General features: G+C 33.3%; 1 protein-coding gene and 1 long non-coding RNA gene across 2 annotated transcripts in view; both read left to right on the top strand.

Annotated features, from left to right (window-relative positions):
• Nucleotides 1-19,830, top strand: part of GPC6 (glypican 6) — a 1,287,247-nt gene that overhangs the window by 33,228 nt on the left and 1,234,189 nt on the right. The window lies entirely within an intron of this gene.
• Nucleotides 14,926-19,830, top strand: part of LOC140512767 (uncharacterized) — a 66,849-nt gene continuing 61,944 nt past the window's right edge. The window contains exon 1 of the long non-coding RNA XR_011969903.1: nucleotides 14,926-19,830. This exon is cut by the window's right edge and continues 45,712 nt beyond it. This is a non-coding gene — a long non-coding RNA (uncharacterized lncRNA).

Here is a 19,830-nt window from a genome sequence, read left to right as displayed (position 1 = left end):
ACGATCCCTGCCTTCAAGTAGCTTATATTCTGAAACAGGGACTAGGAAATTAACACATGGACTTTAGTGAATTTGTAAACTCATTGTTGTGGGTAGTGCTGTAAGTTGTACCCAACTCAACCTATCCGTTCCTTCTTATCTGCAGTATTCTTGTTCTTGCGCTCCTTAAAAACACTCTATAAGAAAGCCACATTATGTTCTGGAAATCTTTCTTGCTTACCATTTTATGGATACCATTTCAATGGAGAGACCGGTTGTCTATTATCCTTTGCTCTTAATTCATGAGTGGTTCATGCTCCTTTCCATTTCTATATTCCTTTGGTAATATCTTCTGTACTATTTCTTGCATGGCATTTGTTTTTGCTAATATTCTTCAGCCTGTTTATTCCTACCGTAAGTTTCTCCATTGTTCTTTGGGTCATCCACAATCCTGGCTTTTCAGAGACAGTAATTTTCTATGATTTAGAGTGATATAGCACCACTGAAAGAATGCAGGTAAGTGAAAAAATGGGTTTTGGTTTTAAGGAGAAGTTGGTATCATTAAAAGCACTGAATGTTTTCCCAAATGTAATTCAATTTGATTTAATTCTTCTTTTTAGCTCTGTGCTTATCTCATTATCCATTTACATTATCTGTCCAAGATATACATATGTGCCAGCTCTGAGGATTATTTTTCTAAGTGAGTTTTAGAACGTGCACAATAGATAGTCTTCATCAATTTTGTTTTTCCTGTTCGTATTGATAGGGATATAAGCTGAGAAAGGCTGATGTCTAAATCACCTTACTGTGAATTGGTAATGTTACTCTTGATTTTTATCAGAGCTCACAGTTTTTCTTTTCTCTTTCAGATATCTTTAAAATTGACCCCTCAATTTCTCTCTCTCTCTCTCTCTCTCTCTCTCTCTCTCTCTCTCTCTGCTTTAGCATAGACTTTGCATGCTTGGGCTGATTTATCTTACATATCTATTTATATATATCTATATATATTTACCTATATAATACATATCTATATATTTATCTTATATATCTATTTATATATCTATATATTTACATATATATATCTATATGTATTTATCTCATATATGTATATTGTATTTATAGGCTATTTTGTATTTGCATTAGTGAGTTTTAAAACAAAATGCTCTGACGAATCTGAAGGGCAAATTGTTATGAATCAGAGAGAAGTTGGAGAAGTTTGTTATCAAGAACAAAGTCCACCTATTTGGTTCGATCCCTTCAACATCCAAGATATTGTCTTCTGTCCCCAAATTATAAGATCTTGGGCATCTAGTTGATTTTCACCATATGTTTCAGGAGCTAGGAGGAATCCTTTCCCCCTCGTCTCCTCTCAATGTAGTAATGGTTCCAGGCCAGATAACTTGATATTACCATCACAGAGTTGAAGCAGCTTTGAGATTTTCGTCACTCAGGATTACTAAAGTTAATGCTTGAGCCAACAAATGTACTGATGAAAAAATTTCCAAAAAGGGAGAAGATAGAAAGGGATGAGCTCAGTGAGGGAATAGGTTCACAGCATAGCAAATAATAATAATGTAGAGAAACTGAACTGTGGTCCACTGTTGGAGAAATGATTTGTTTCAGACTATCAGGGAGTAGGATCCAGAGGTTTTGTAAAACAAATACACATGTACTATAAGTGTGTGTGTATATACATATGTATCTATATATGCATGCATGTGTGTATATGTGTGTATACACACATAATGTTGATGTTATTGTAAACACTGCAGAAAATAAGAAAAAAAGAGAAACAGTAAACAAGGATTTATTTGGCTGTATATAAATAACAATTATATTCTAATATGAGAACAAGGTTATTTTTATTTAATACCCTTGAGAAAATAACTTTAAGCATATCATTAATATGTCATTAACTCTGTTTATTTGATAATGCTAAACTCTTCATGTACACTCATATTTTTGTTCTCATAATGTTGGTATCTGCTATGAAATTTTTAAAAAGTGGGAGGACATTTCTGTGTCACTCCAGATACTAATTAATTTATTGGAAAGACTGTGGAAGTAAGAGAGGGAAAAGCAAGTGATTGCCTGAATCACTAAGGAACTAAGGTGCAGTTCAGGCATTCCTCTTACAAGAGAATCGGAGTACAATTCTTGCAGTGGTTGTGGGGATTAGCAGTTAGACTGCCTGACACTGAGCTGGTGTGCTACTGACCTAGGTCACTGTATATTCTAACTGGTCAGGTCCAGAAGTGATCTCAGAGTCTTAGAGACTGTGGATTTCTAGATCAGAGTTAAGAGGTTCCTGTTTCAAGGATGAGGGGGATGGAGCTGTAGGCTGTTCTGGAGCCAACTCTAATTGGCTTCCAAGCCACTGTTAAATTTTTGTTGTGAGCATTTACACCCAGGAAATAATCTCTGGCTACAAATTGGAGCTTCATTTGTTGATTCCACCACTTAAGAGAGTTGTGGAGAAAATGTCAATAATATAGATTAAACTTAAAAGGGTGTCTTGGGGACATTTTTTTTTGATTGGGAGCATACTCCTTCAAGAAGGTCATTATACTGTATTTGTAACATATTATATTGAATAAAATACATGGTTCCTCATTGCAAACTAACATAATTCAATCATATGATTATTGAGCCATCCACAATTTAAAAGAAATAGAATCTTTCGTATATCTCCAGAGATTAATTAGATGCTTTTAGAGAGTTTTTTTAAATGAATAATATCTCTTATCCATTTATTTGTTGAATAGTAACAGGCATGTTATAAATTTTGAGCTTATCAAATATAGTATTGATTTCTTTGATGTTCTGTGAATGAGATCTGTTAAACTGTGATTAATTCTATAAACTAAGATAGACATGTAATTTTATAATTTTTGAAACTGTATTACCGATATTAAAATGAAAGCTGGTTTGTCCATCATTCTATCAGACTGAATTAAACCAGCACTTTTGTGTTTACTAGTACGAAAATAATTAATTTTTGTATATGTAGTCCTTAGCTCTGTAAAATCCTGAAGTGCTTCCTGGATCATTAAAGAAAGATTAAACTAAGTACTTTATCATTTTAGTGTCAAATGCATTTTATTAATTTCTAAATTTTAAAAAAAATAGCTATCTAGTAATTAATACACAGTAGTTCATTCTTTGACCAAATCGTATAAGAGTTTATAGTAAAAGGTTCTAGATGGCTTTCATAATATTAATATAGTCATTAATTCTCATTATTTATCCAACTCAATTTAAAAACTTTTTAAAAACTCTCAATTTGGAAAGAACTGTTATTAGGGTTTTAAAAAATACTTCACTTAAACTTTTCGAAACATTGGAGGCTCCTAGAAAAAGAAATTCTGACAAAAAGTTATAAATGTTACTAATGAAGGAAAAGGGGAGGTAGAATCTAAAGAAGACAATGTACCTTCACATAGTGCTCTTTGAACAGATTGGATTAAGAAAGAGCATGTAAGAAAGATGAAAAATACAAAATAGTGGAATAAATCATAAAAATAATGAGGAAAAGGCTAAATTTCACAGTAAATGAAATCTTGAAAAGTAACAAGTAAAGTAGAACAGGTAGGTTGCCCAGTGGATAAAATGCTAGACCTGTTGTCAGGAAAGCTTATCTTTGTGAGTTCAAATCTGGCCTCAGACTCTGGGCAAATCACTTAACCCTGTTTGCCTCAATTCCTCATCTATAAAATAAGCCAGAGAAAGATGTGGCAAACTATTCCATTAACTTTGCCAAGAAAACCCCAAATGAAATCCTGAAGTGTTGGCCATGACTGAAAGATGACAGAACAACACTTAAAGTGATTTTTCTATTTAGATGTTCAGAAGAAAGACAAATAATGGAATCATCCATAGAGAGTCCTGAAAATATGTCCATGCCTGATTTCTGAGCTTCTGTTCATTATACTGTGACAAATATCAGAAAGGAAAAGCTTATATAAAACAATGACAAAACAAAAGAAGTTGTGATTTTCAATAAGGATTATAAAAATGTATGTTTCCAAATTCTAAATTTCAGCCATTCTAAGTGAGCTATCATAACAGGTCCATGTTATTAATAATAACTTTAAGAATTAAGCAGAATTATAGAGTAGACCATTTTAAGGAAAATAAAAAATCTTCCTAACAGTTGTGGCTATCCAAAAGTGGAACAGTGTGTTTCCACTTCTTGATAATCTTCAAGAAGAATCATGACAACCAGTTATTTGTATGTTACAGTAGAGATTCTTTTTGGTTATAGGTTGGGTTAGGGGGCCAATAAGATCCCTTTCCAACCCTCATGTCAGTGTTACTAAGCTTTCTCCTATGAGTAAACCTGATAGGTTAAAAACCTGTTGGTAGGGAACTGACAGTGAGAAAATAAAACTAATTCACATTCAGAATCTACTTTCCCCCCTCTCATCACAGTCACTTCATTTGATAGAGAACCTACAGAAAGTTGTAAGTGAATGCTTCAGGGGAAAAGTGTAATTTGAGAGGAAAATTGAAGGATAAGACAGAGTATTTGTATGTGTTAGGTAGAAAATCATTGAATTATATGATTAGAATGGAAGAGCAGTATGTGTATGTACAGAAAAATATATAACTTCAAATACAACAATACATGTTGTGAATATCTTAAATAATTCATCTGAAGTATCAGAGTGTAGATTCTACAATTTGCCCTAGTCTTATTCACATATGATATCTGTGAATGATTCAGTAAATGAGGCTATAAATATTCATCCATTTTATCACTAGTAACAGCTGAGTTTCTGAATAGACAATAGGCTACAGAAGCCTGGATATTTCATGATGGGGTCCTTGCCCATTCATCTTTCCAATTTCATTACCATGTTAGATACCAACAGTTCAGGAAAGAAAAGTTATATTTATGTTAGACAGAGAATCCAATAAGAAATCTAAAGTATGGGTGTTACTAACATTTGAGGAGTTACCTAGGCACTTATAAAATGTTAATGGCAACTATTCTTCTCTGGAAAATCTTAACACACGCACACACACACACATACACACATGACTGTCAATTCTTAAGAGAACACAAAATGACTCACAAGCTTTGGAAACAAAATAATAATGTGTAATAATATGTAATAAAAAGAAAAATGTCTTCCTTTCTAATTACTTCTTACATATCACTCATTAAGTGTTCAACAAACATATATTAAGCACCTTCTAAGCACTGCTCTAGATACTGGTGATACTAAGACAAAGTGAAATAAAAAAACAACAGTCCCAGCTCTCAAGGAGTTTATATAATAATAATAATAATAATAATAATATGAAATATTCTATAACATAAAATGTGAACAAAATATTCCCTGGACAAAATGCAAATAGGGATTGGCTAAGGTTATAACTAGGAAACAATATATTTATGCAAATTTTTTCCAAATTATTTTCACAAACCATAGCTTGAATTCTATCTAGATTAATCTAAAAAGTATCCTAGGACAGAGATAATACCATTTATCAGTAAGGTAGTAACAAATGCTTAGAATCTTGCCTTTTTAGGCTGATAGAAAGTCTTACTATGTATAGCATTGTTTGATATAGAAATCTCACTTCCTTGACCCTTACAAACAGTACAAAGGAATACTTTTTAAGATCAAAGCAGACTAAATCTTCCTCCTCTTCTTCTCCTTTCTCTCTTTCTTCTCATTCTCTTCATCCTACTCTTTCTTTACCTTCCTTTCTTCTTTCTCCTCGTTGGCTGTCAGATATCGTATATACACCAGACTTAAGAACTCATAAAGATAGTTGGGAAAGTTTTACATCAAAACAAGACAGAAGGTGTAGTGACACAAATTCTTTAATTTACTCCATTGAAATATGCTACATGAGCATATGAACAGTGTAATTTTTGGTCATGAATGGGAACTGATGAGGGGATGTACTGCATGGTCTTAGATTCAGGAGTTGAACCTATTACCTTTTGTGAACTATGTATTTGGCATAAGGGAAGGGAGTTAGACTAAATGAGATACAAGGTTTCTTCAAACTCTTAGCTTAATATATCTCTTGCCATATTAAACATATGAAATGTTAAGATTTAATGATAATGTGTGGAATATAAACTCTGTGAGAGCTGGGATTGTAGCTTTTTACTTCATTTTGTCTTTGTATCACTAAGCGTAGCACTTAGTAGGTGCTTAATATATGTTTGTTGAACACTGAAGGACTGCTTAATGAGTGATATGTAAGAGATAATTAGAAAAAGAAGACATCGTTTCCACCCCTATTAAAACATGGATTTTATATCAATCAATCAACGAATATGTAATTATCTTTACAATACATGAGACACTCTTAGATACTGAGCCTAAGACTGAAATAGTCCTTCTCAAGTTTACATACAGTGTGAAACAGCATCTATATATAGAAGTATGTAAAAAGCAAATGTAAAATAAATTCAAGGTAGTAAAACAAAAGATAGTTATTCATGTAAAGAGGGTGGTGGCAGCCATAGAATTCAGAAAAAGTTATGTGAATTGAATCATAGAGGAAAGTAAGAAATTAAATGAAGTGCGTTACTATATATGGGAATCAATGCAGCAAAAATATGTTATACAAATACACATTACTCCTTTAAAACATCGCACATCTAAAACACTACATAATCCTTTTTTTAGGTAACTGCATAGGTTCTGGGTCTGGAAATAAGGACAAGAGGCAGAATGATGGACTGGAAATAGCTCTGAATTTGGAGTAAGAAAACTTAGATATTGTTCTGTAGCTTGAGGCAAATGTCTTCATTTCTCTCCATCTCTGTTTTCTTATATGTAAAATGATGGGGTTGTAGTAGCTCTTGTCAGCTGAATATTCTACGAACCCATTGGTACTTTTGATTACATGTAACTTAAAGGGTTTTGGAGATGTATAAAAAAAAGCAATCCTTGCTTGTAGTAGCACGTTTGCATAGAGGCATCGTTGAGTGTACACTTGAAAAATGGATCCATACATCTTTGCTCAACAGTGTGAGTATCCTACCACTTTTTAGGTTTTTTTCATTTTAGGCACAAGGTAACAGAAGAAAATTTGAGAATCATCCATTGTTCCTGATTCTTTGTAATCATTTGAAATTGAAATTGAATAGGAGGTTGAGGGATTCTTGAATTTGAGATTAATAATATGTTGTTATTGCTTTGAGTATTTGTTGTAAATATAATAATAACTCCCTAGAAGAGATTTCTTAGGGTCCTTAGACTCCATGGATATTAAAAAACTGCAGTCATATAACAGGGAAGATGTAGCTAGAAGGTATTAAGCACTTTAGCTGGACAAAAGTAAAAAATCAACAAACAAAATTCATTTTTTCAAGCCTTCCCTAAATTTTATTATATGGAAAGAGTTGTTATTCCAGAATGTAAATAATGTTGTTGACTTTGGAAGAAGAGATAGGGTGTAGTGGTGAAGGAATTGGAGTCTGAATTTGGAGATGTAAGTTCTTGTCCTGGTACCACCACAAACTAGCTGGGTGGCCTTAAGCAAGTAATACAGAATTTTTGAGTTTGAAGGAGCTGTGGAGATCATCTAGTCCAACCACTTCCTTTTCACAAATAAGTTTACTGAAGCCCAGCAGGTAAAGTCACTTGCCAAAAGTCCCAGGCTCATTAGTGGCAGAACTCAGAATAGAATCCAAGTTTCTCTTGACTCTTTCCAAGCAATTGAACCTTTTTGCATTTCATTTTTCTTACCTGTCAGATAGGGAGTTAGTCTAGACCAGAGAGGCAAACTGTCCTTCAGAGACCAAATGTGTTGCTGCCTGTTTTTGTATTGCCCTTGAACTAAGAACATCTATATTTCCAAAAATAATAAAACTTGATTTAAAAAATCTAAAAACCAATTCTGATTTCCCAGGCCTACAGAAACAAGTAGGTTGGATAATTTGCTGACCCTTGGTCTAGATTAATAAACTACATTCTCCATGAGGTCATGGAAATTGTCTTATTCAAGTTTTGTTTCACACATAGGACATTGCTGAATTGTCTATATAAATGGGTGTGTAATAAATATCTATTGAATTGAATTTCTTTGAAGCGGAAGACCCTGTTTTCCTTTCCAGTTTGATGAGATCCTCGCTTGAAAACTGATATAATTGGACCCACTTAGCTTTTAGCATTATATAGATCAATTCAATAGAAGGAAACTAATTCCTGAAGTCAACAGATTTAATTCTGAATCAGGCTGATAATTAGCATCAACATTTTTAAAATAATCATATTACTTCTAATTTACTATTGTGAGGAAAATAGTTTATAGAACTTTAGAGTTGGAGAAGGCTTAATCTAATTTAACATCAAACCGCATAAAGGAATCATTTCTCTAGGATCCCAAAAGGTGGGCTAATTTTCTGGTTAGACAGTTGCATTGATGGGGTGTTCAATGTATTATGAGGCATTTTCTATTCTTGAACAGCTCCGTTGGTTAGAAAGTTCTGTTTAACCAATTTTTATTGGCAGACATCTAGGCAGAAAATAACTTTAAACCAAAATCCCAATAGCAAGTAAACCAGAATTTTTAATAAAATCATTAAAAAAATATAAAAAGTTGAATATACCCAGAATAAATATGGAATTTGACAGAAGAAATTTGTTAGATATAATTTATGGTAAATGTTACTATTCCATCTGTACTTTCTTGAATTCTGTGTGCTATTCTACAACTGGCATAAATATGGTTAATTATGAAAATGACTAAATTCAAAATCTTTTAATCTAGGCATTAGAGTTTTTGTCACGAACTGCAATTTAAATTTGGAAAAGTTGGATCTGTTTTAATTGGATCATAATTGAGAGTACAATAAGTATAAAATGTCCTGACTTTGGAATTGTTAACTGTAGGAATTAATCATTTGAGTTTTGAGCTTGGAGTTTTTTGAGAGCATTGATTGAAGAGTTAGATAGCCTCAATTCTCATCCCTAAATCTTATTTAGTGGCCAAGTTATGTCAGGCAGATCATTTGTCCTTAATCTGAGAATGTTGCGTTAGCTTATATTTAAGATTCATTCTACCTCTAAATGTTGGCTCTGTGATCTAATTCAATCCTTCATTTCACAGATCAAGACACTAAGACCCCTAGGTAAATTCATGATTGGGACAGGATTGGAATTTGGTGTTCCAGACTTCCAGTCCCACTATACCACATTGAACTTCAAATTCAACTTATTTTTGAGATAGACTAAACAGAGATATTTTTAAAGGTATACAAATAGTTGGAAAATTTCCCCCATGCTAGAGGAAAATGTGTATTTACATGGTTTGTCTTACATCACAAATAATCTGTGCAAACTAAAAAGAAAGTGAAATTTCAATACATATTTAGAATAATATTTTTCTGACAAGAAATAATAATCTTTAAGACTTTATATGTGACATCGCAGTGTTCAAAAACGTATGTTTAGTTATATTTGATAAAAAAGCAAATATTCCTTTTTCATAGTCTTTGTGAACGTAAAAGTATTTTGGGCAAGAAAGTAGCAAAATATTTAATCTCTGTATCACTTAGTAAAATTTTTAAGCAGCATTTTTAATTCTGATTTTTTTCTCATTGTCAGACATTTTTTTTGTCACAGAATTTCTTCAGCTGAAGAGATTATAAACTAATTTCAAACTAAATTCTCCTACTCCCCTCCTCCAAGACTATAAGATCAACTGTTTTGTCATTCTTGTGGTTTTGTTTCTTTTCATTGGTGGGGAGAGTTACCTGGACTTATTTCATCAGTATCAGGAACTCTCCATATGTAAATTCTCCTACTAATGACAGACCAACAACTGAGTTGTAAGTGACAGTCTTAGCAAATTTCCTTAGGCATGGAAAGGTCAAGTGACTTGCCTATGGTCACACAGCTAGGAGATGACAGAAGCCAGATGTAAAAGTAGGTTTTCTGGGCTTCCTGCCATGCTGACCAAATGTTAAATACTGTAGTTTATGTTGTGAATTGCTGTATTTTCCACATAGTTTATTTTTAATTACTTTTTTACTTACATTTATTTTCTCTTCCTCTTACTTCCTCACATCATCCCCTATGAAATAAAAGAAAAAATAATAATTTTAGAATTATTTTATGGCATCATGTCTCAAATTTCATCTTTGTGACGTTATAAGTAGTAATGGTTTCTGGATCTCCCCTCTGTGACCAAGCAGAACAAGTCCTCTTTCCCCCAGAGGAGAGTCCTTCATATCTGAAGACACATATCATGCTTTTCCACCACTACCCTGAGGATTCCCTGCTCTATCCCAAGCATACCACTTTTCAAATCTGCAAAGCAACCTGGAATATTTTATAATTTTTATAATCCTTTGTTGAATAAAATAGGAAGGACTATGGAGGCCAAACTTAGAACTCTAATGACCTTAATTATAATCCATTAATTACATGACCTTAGTTATAATCCATTAATTATATGACCTTAGTTATAATCCATTAATTATATGACCTTAATTATAATCCATTTTATCCTGCTTCATAGTATTTTGTTTTAGCTTGAATCTAAACAAAGGATTTTCAAGTAGTAGAAATTTTTTTAGTCCTTTCAGCTCTACACATATTTTATATTATTAACAAAAAGTTGTTTAGTCATTAATCACATTGAGGATAAGTAGTACAGAGTCTACAGGTGTCTTTGCTAAACAGTATAGGAAATAAAATGTCAGTATAAGTGAACAGTATACATAGTTGTTTCCTTAGTTTATAATTCAAAATTAGACTTGAAAATCATATCCAGTTAACATCTTAGGCACTGTCATTACTTCACAGAATTTTATGCTATATTCCTAGTTGCTAAAGATCTTTTTCTTCCAGATTGGAGTGCTTGAGTAGAGAATATTGGTATTGTAATAATGTTCACTTTAGATAGTAGTCATTTTCTAGAGAACCACACATTTGTCCTATTGGCTTAGCAGTTTATCTTACAAAGCACTTGCCTGCAATGCCATGTTGTAGACAACCAGTCTGTAAGGGCAAAACAGTCCATAAAGTTAATTGCAGTAAGAAAGTAGTACAATTCAGTTTCATTGTGTGAGGTGAAAACAGTGTGAGGTGAAAACAGAAATATTTTAAAAAGAAAGATATTGATGATATTTCCCCCTCCTATTTTATATAAAAGATTATATGGGAAATTTGGATTATCTGATTCCCAACTAAATCACCTGAGTTCCAATTTAATGATGTTTTCATTTTTAGAATTCAAAATCCATACATAAAATATTACATTTCATCATTTATTTTTCTGGTGGAGGATGAAGAACATAATAGTCAACTTCATTTAAATATTTTAAAAGAAAAATACTTTAATGATGTAGAATAGACATATTAGATTTTGAGAAGAAACAATCATTTTTAAGTTTCTCTTCATAATTGTGATTCTAATTCTCAGGCTCCAATTTTATTTTAAATAATTTCATTTAAAATTATTTCTAGTGTATTTTTTATATTTCTGTTTTTTATATTCTGGGGAACAATATCTTGATAGATTATTATAGATTATATCCATTTTAGAGAACTTTCAGAATGATTATAGTATCACTAAACTACTTTATCTTCAAATCAATATAAAAAAAACTCATGCTCTATTTGGAAAATTAAGAAAGGAATTTTATAGCTGAAGAATTTTCAGTTTCAAACCAAATAAAGAATGGTAGTTCCTAAGAATTAAGTATCTCTAATCTTTTATTTCAAACTGTGTCTGTTTTGAGGGTTTTCACAGTATATTTCTGTTGAATTAAATTATCTAGAGATTTATTGGTTGTGATTTTGATAGGTATATTAGTCTGGTGATGAAAACCTGTCAAAACACAGGTGCTGAGAGATATTGACGCTCTTAAATTGTATGAAGTAGATACTCTTAGAGGCCCCCGAGTGTTGTAGGCACTGCAATTATTGGATATCTTAAAATATCCTATAATTGTTATTTTTTGGGTCATCCCAAAGAAATTTTTTTTTTACTTCTATGTTATCCACCACAGTCTTCTGCAGTTTAAATGTATTTGAGTCATTTCATTCCTTCACATTTAGGAGAATGCTTAATTTTGGGAGCAGATGGAAGAACATTTCATAGCATCTACCTTCTGAATACCGGTGCAAATGGTCTATGCCAGTCCAATTAACAAGGTTACGGGTACCAGCAGCACCCCATTATGGCTTTACATAGCAGTTATATCCCTTCTCTGTCTGAAATAAAGTTTTATTTGAATTGTTAGCCAGTAGCATGAGGGACTATGAAGGCTTCATGTTGACAGCTGAATGTAGAGATCTTTATTGCTTTAACAGAACAAGAGGAAGAAGGGTAAAATGTCAGTTGAGATTGATGATTCAGAAAAGGACAGCTTTATGTTGTGAAAAAAATGAAATTTGTGTGGCGACCCAATGGATAGGAACTATAAGAAATTTAGGAAGTGACTGAAGACAAGGAGAAATGGCAGTAATTCATAGGGTGAAGTTATAGTGAAGTGAGGTAGAAATAATAGTTATAGGGAAGTGAGTAGAGGTAATAGTCATTGCTTGATATTTCTATATACCACTACTAGAAAGTGGAGAAAAATAAACAAAATAAACTGAAGACCTTTACTTAAGAAGAAGAATGTAATTTCCTATCACTGGAATTTGGTGGGATGGGATTAGTAAGTATAATGTAGAAATATAGGAGTATAATTTTTCAAAAAAAATAAAAGTGATTGCAGAGAAGCATTGAATTTCAAGAACATACACACACGCACACATATATAGACATATAGCTGCATATGTGCATATACATATATACGTACGTGTGTGTGTGTGTGTGTGTGTGTGTGTGTGTGTGTGTGTAAAATCACTCAGGGGATGAAAATATAGTGGAAAACATTTAGGTGAGGATAAAAATAGGAGAAATTAATGTAATAGTGTTATGAAAGTAAATTGCAGACTACCTGATCAGAAGGAAGAAATAGATAAGCTTCTGAGAATATCATAAAACTAGGATAGAGAAAGTATATAGTTTTGGTGAAGAAGTCATTTTGGGAGATAGATACTGGTTGTCTTTTTACTAAAAGCAGAGCATATAAAAAATTTTTACATTTCATGAAGAATTTCATTTTCTAGAAGGTAAAGGAATGATCAAGGGGGTCTATCATCTGAACCTGGTTCTGATAAGCAAAGAGGAACTATCTGGTGATGTAAAAATGACTGTCAGCTTGGGAGAAAGCATGAACTCTACAATTACTTAGAATGTTTTCCATGCTTGCAATTCTAGTTCTCCTCATCTACACCTTTCATCATCCTTAATACTTCAAAGTCTAACTCGAATAAGTCTTTGTAACCTTTTCTGATTTCCCGCATGTGATAGCATTTTTCTTCCTTAGACAGTCCTGAGTGACTGTTTTAATCTCTTCTTTATAGCCATATTTTGTAATCTGCCTCTCTTTTCATATATGTGTTCTCAGCAGAATGTATGCTGATTGAAAGCAGACGTGTACATATATGCATGTATGTATGTGTGTGTGTGTGTGTGTGTGTGTGTGCGCGTATGTTTTATTCCTAGAATTAAGCTCCCAGCCATGCAGGTGATTTAGTCAATGGATAGAACACTCAATCAGGAGTTGGGAAGACCTAACTTCAAATCTATCCTCAGACACTTAGCTATGTGACCCTCAGAAAGTCACTTAGATTCTGTCTCCCTCAGTTTTCTCAAATATGAAATGAAGGTGATAATAACATTTATCTCCCAGAGTTGTTAAGATAAAATGAAATATTTGCAAAAGGCTTGCAAATATTAAAACAGTATATAAGTCCTAATTACTATTATTAATTGTTGTTGTTATTATAGCCATTATAAACATTATAGACACAGTCCCTGCACATAGTAGGTGCTTAATAGACATTTGTTGAATTAAATTGTTTGTGAAAATGAAATAGAGGGGTTTTCTGTACTGTCTAACATGTACTCTCTAATGGAGAAGAACATGTTTAACAAAAATACAGAGCAATGATATTTGTGATTGCAAAACAGAGAAATCTGAAAGGGCATTTTTTGGCTCAAAAAGGATTGTAGGCTCTTAAAGTCAAACTTCTGATAATGTTATTAGTGAATGATCCTGACAAGTGAATAACTTGGGGAAGTATCACATTATATATGTGTATGTATGTATATATGTATGTACATATATAGAGGCACTTTTCACATGAACTCAGATTGTAAAAGAACACATATAAAAGATAGAAATAAGATAATCCAAATGAGCACGGATACCAGAGTGCCATAGTCCTGCCTAATAGTGTCTGGGTGACTAATCCTTATAATCGAATCAGGCTTGCAAAAATGCTAAGAATAATGGCAGTCAAGCAAAAGACTCATTAGTGGAGGGATAAAGAGGGGAGGTGAGAGAAAAACATGAAGTCTACTCTCATCACATCCCACTAAAGGAAAGAATAAAATGCACACTCATTTTGGTATGAAAACCTGTCTCACAATACAGGAAAGTGGGGGATAAGGGGACAAGCAGGGTGGGGGGGATGATAGAAGGGAGGGCATGGGGAGGAGAGTGCAATTCGAGGTCGACACTCATGGGGAGGGACAGGATCAAAAGAGAATAGAAGTAATGGGGGACAGGATAGGATGGAGGGAAATATAGTTAGTCCTATACAACACAACTATTATGGAAGTCATTTGCAAGACTACACAGATTTGGCCTATATTGAATTGCTTGCCGTCCAAAGGGAAGGGGTGGAGAGGGAGGGAGGTAAAGAAGTTGGAACTCAAAGTGTTAGGATCAACTGTCGAGTAATGTTCTTGCCACTAGGAAATAAGAAATACAGGTAAAGGGGTATAGAAAGCTATCTGGCCCTACAGGACAAAAGAGAAGACAGAGACAAGGGCAGAGAGGGATGATAGAAGAGAGAGTAGATTGGTCATAGGGGCAATTAGAATGCTTGGTGTTTTGGGGGGGGAGGGGATAAAAGGGGAGAAAATTTGTAACCCAAAATTTTGTGAAAATGAATGTTAAAAGTTAAATAAATAAATTTAATAAAAAAAAAAGAATAATGGCAGTCTTCAATGGTAATTTTTGGTGAAGGAGGACAAGGGATGGATGGTATGTTGTTAACACATGACAGAGGAAAAAACAACAACTCAAATAACATTTTTATTCCATTTTGCTTTGCTTTCTATCTTTTTCCTACCAAAAAGAGTGATATTTAGAGAAGAGAGAATTGACATCCAAAAGAATAGTAAGATGTAACTATTCTTCTATCATGGAAAAAAATAATCCTAGAGCAGTAAGAACATTTGCTAATGTTACAACTGAATTAGAATTGGTATGCTTTGAGGAATCAGGAGAATGGGAGAAATTCTGGAGGATTGGAGACAGCCAAAAAAAGAGCTAGAATATTTTGAAATTTTAGAATGAATTACTATATGGATATTTGTGAGATATGAGAAAAAGATGATCACCATAAGTCAGTAAGGATTCATTGAGAAACAATTATTACCAGACTAAAGCCATGTCCTTTGAAAAAAATGAGTCTTTTGTTAGTACATTGAGGAAATTCCATTAATATCATATTGGGTTATTGCAACACATTCAGCAAATTTTGCCACAACGTTTTATCAAATAAGATGCAGGCATATGGGCCAGAGGATAGTTACTAGTAGGTGGAGTTGATTCTGGTTAAATTACTTGACCCAAAGATTATAGGAAAAAATGTACACTGGAGAAAAACCTATAGTCATTGGATTATAGCTTATTTTTTGACATTTTTATCAATAACTTTAGAGGGAAAATAAATGTCATCTTTATGAAATATCAATTGACATGGAGCTGAAATGGATAGCTCCCAGGCCCCTTTGGATGTTCCTAATTATTAGGAAGTTCTTTCTTAATGAGTGGAACTCTACCTCCAGAGAACTTTCACACATTTGGTTCTAGCAGGGACATAGTATCAAATTATGGAACTGAGAGGGGTAATTCACCTAAACATTTAGTGTAGCTCCGTTATTTTTCAATTGAGGAAACTGAAGCCCTGAGATGTAACTTACTAAATATCATGTGGTAAACAAAGCCAGAATTTTAAACTAGGACTTTTAACTCCAAATTCAGTTCCCTGATCCTTTATCTTTCTTCACTCCTTTCCCCACATTAAGTCACATTGCTTATTGTAACTCAGTTTGTCTATGGAAAAAATCCTTAAGATATTTGAATACGTCAGTCATGATCTTTTCAATTGTTGCCTTGGTATGTGATGAGTCCCTTGTCACTGGAGATATTCTAGCAGAGGCTGGATGATGATGATTGATGATGATGATGATGATGATGATGATGATGATGATGATGATGACAGGCATTTATTTGACACTTTTAGATTTGCTTTATATCCTTTGCCTCACAATAACATTGTAAGATAAGTACTATAGATACTATCCCTATCTGGGTCCACTGAGAATCTGAAAGACCTGCCACCATTGGGCACCCTTTCTACTTTCTCTTTACTTCAGAACCTCTATGGGCTGCTTAAGTGCTCATGCTACTTGAATGAAATGGGAGTTACTAATTTTCTCCCTTTTGGTGAGGTTTTAATTACCGCCTTATTCTCCACCCTGTGTTTTCAGGTGCTCCTGATTTATCTGTTTTGCATTTATAACATCGAGATCCTAATCACATTGTCATCTGACCTACTAATTACACTTAAGGACTAACATGCCATCCCCCACCCAGGTCTTTTGGACTTTTCCATTTGTCTTGTAGTTGAATTTTCTTTTAGATTTTGCCTTTTCACCATTAGAGTATGAGCTCCTTCAAAGAGGAGATTGTTTATCTCTCTTTATTTACTTGTATCCCCAGCCTTTGGAATAGTGTTGGTGTGTGTGTGTGTGTGTGTGTGTGTGTGTGTGTGTGTGTGTGTGTTGGCTTTTTTTTGCCCACTTATTTTATAGATGAGGAAACTGAGACTAAGTGTTAAATGACTTAATATAGTAACGCACATCATAAATGTAACAGACTGGTTTTGAATTCATTACTTCCTTTCTCTTCAATTTCAGCAACACTATCCTACAGGTAAACTACATGGATTCTAATCTACAAAATTATAGTTTGCATTTTTAGACAAATAACAGTCAGTTAACTATTAATAGAAAGGGATTGTCCAAAAAGCCAATTATATCCATGAACCAGAACATGGAGAAATGACAAATAACAGCTGAACAGAGATGAAAGATGCGAATAATGCAAGTGCTATTATGGGTGTATACTCTATTTGGAGGCAGCTAGTAGCACAATGGACAGAGTACCAGACCTGAAGTCAGGAAGAGCTGAGTGCTAACGTGGCCTCTGACACCTACTAGCTATGTGAACTTGGGCAAGTTACTTTATACCGTTTGCTTCAATTTCCTCATCCTCCAATGTCCTCATCAGCTGGAGAAGAAAATGGCAAATCATTCCAATATTTTTTCCAAGAAAGCCCCCAAATTCAGACATGATTGAATATTCCATTTGATCTTAATAGATCATGTTTTCAAAAAACAGATCACAACATATACAAGATAAATAAATTTAAATGTTTACTGACTGACATATACATGCATGTGTCTGTATATATATATATGTATATATAGGTATAGCTATCAAGATATATAGTATATATAAATGCATTATATAAATATCTAAATATACTTATTTAATATTTAAATATATAATAATTCTAGGAAACTTCAATCATGAGGACATTCATTCTTTCATCTTATAAACTTTAAGTGCCTACTCTGTGCAGGATACTGAGATACGTGCTGAAAATGAATCTTTGAGGTAGTATAGCATCATTTCTCTTCTGAGTATACTAGTTTCATGGGCTAATAATATTTAATGTCACAACTTATGAAAGTTCCCCCTAGAATGCAGTGATGAGAACTGAGCACAAGGCTTCAGATGTAGTCTGATCATGGAAGAGGACAAGAGGGCTGTTGCTTCCCTTGTTTTGGACAGGACAACTTCATGGATAGGTAAAGATTTTTAATAGGTTATTACAGCCAAATAATAAATCTTCGGTTTTAGTTGACCACTGAAAACTATAAAAATGATGGAGTTTTTTTTCTTACTCATATCAACCTTATTTTTTCTTAACATATAATTGAATTATGTTCACTGCTTGAATTCTTTTTCTCTTTTTATTTGGAATTCTGAGATTCTTATTTTGATCCTTTTAAAGAAGAATTTTTTAAAAGATATATGTATGTATGTATTTAAAAGGAGAATGCAGTCTCTGGGGAAAGGTATCCATTTGCAGAGAATGTGGAAAATTACATAAGATGCATATAGTTGATATTCATCAATGGCAGGGGAGTAGAAAACAGTGGGGTGGATAATTCAAAACTGCAGGCAAATCAAAAGTAATTTCTAGCTGGTTTTAGAATGCTTTTTATGTATTTGGTTTTCCTTTAGGAGGTATATTTTCCTAGTGGCTTTTTGTTTATGTGAACAATGAAAAGAGTTTGCATTTTCTTACAGTCAGTCAACTGATAGAGTGTGATGGTAGCTTCCTAAAAGAGTAGATTGAAGAGGCATGTCAATACATCAGCCCATTACCATTTATTAAGCACCTACTATGTTCCATTCATGGTACAAGTACATATATATATATGCAGTAATTTTGTATTTCATATAATACTCTATATGTATATGTATATATGTGCACACACATGCACATACTATGCACATGTATGCATACAAATATACACCTATGTTAACTTTGTAAGATTTTTGAGCTCCTTGTAGACAGGACTGCCTCTGTCTTTATTTGCATCCTCAGTGCTTATTATAGTCCCTGACACATAGTTGGTATTTCATAAATGTTTATGGAATGACAGATATAGTAACATACATATTTCCATATATAAGAAAATCCTAAAAGGACTCATGAGGAGTCCTATATGACTGAGATTGATTGAAGAAAAGTGATTTAAGAGGGACACTAGCAGCTGAGGGAATAAAGAAAGGCATCCTGTAGAAGTTAGCGCTTAAACTGAGCCTTGAAGGGAGAAAGGGATTCCATAAAGGAGACTTGTGGAATAGCTAGTACAAAGATGTGGAGATGGATTTTGGAGTGTACTACGGAAGGAACAAATTAAAGGACAATTTGGGACTGAAAGCGGAAAAGGGAAGTAATATCCATTGAGGCTAGAAAGATAGGTCAGGTTCAAACTGTTTAAAGGCTTTAACACATACTTTAAAATTAGTTGTGGCTAAACCGTATGTGTATAATTGGGAGTTTTATTTCATATTAATTCTGTGTGGCTTCTATGAGAGCAAATATCCTATCTACTTAATTTGTGTTTTATCTCAGCCTTGGAGGTCATCAAATCTAGCTTTTTCTAATTTATGTCAAATTAAAATTTATAGTATGGGACTTATTTAATCAATGAAGCAAAATTTTATTTTAAAAGCATATAACTTTACAATGGAAGAAAATAGTTGGACCATTGAATTGAAATATCAGAAGGAGCAAATCCCTCAGGGTATAGCCACAGTGCAGTTAGCAATGATTTTAATTGGACACCCAGACCAAGCCAATTTCCAAATGAGGTGTATGTCTTACAAATAAGGTTTATTACATCCTTTAAGTTCTTTTAGAAGCTTATGAAGATTTATACTACTAGTTAACCATTTTGTCTGAGCTAGAGAGAATATTTGATAGTTTTCTTAGGACTAAGTAGAAGAAATATCTCAACAAATGATATTACTTATGTATATTGCAGTCCTTTGATATTCTTTAACCTTATACATTTGTAGTCATGTTAGGATAATAGAAAAAAATATTTTATGTTATCTCGTATTTCACAGGTTGGATCATTTTTAATAAACCC

This window comes from Notamacropus eugenii, chromosome 6 (assembly GCF_028372415.1).
Source record: "Notamacropus eugenii isolate mMacEug1 chromosome 6, mMacEug1.pri_v2, whole genome shotgun sequence".
NCBI lineage: Eukaryota > Metazoa > Chordata > Mammalia > Diprotodontia > Macropodidae > Notamacropus > Notamacropus eugenii.
Note: the sequence above shows the minus strand (reverse complement) of the source record. Positions and strands in the feature narration are given on the sequence as shown.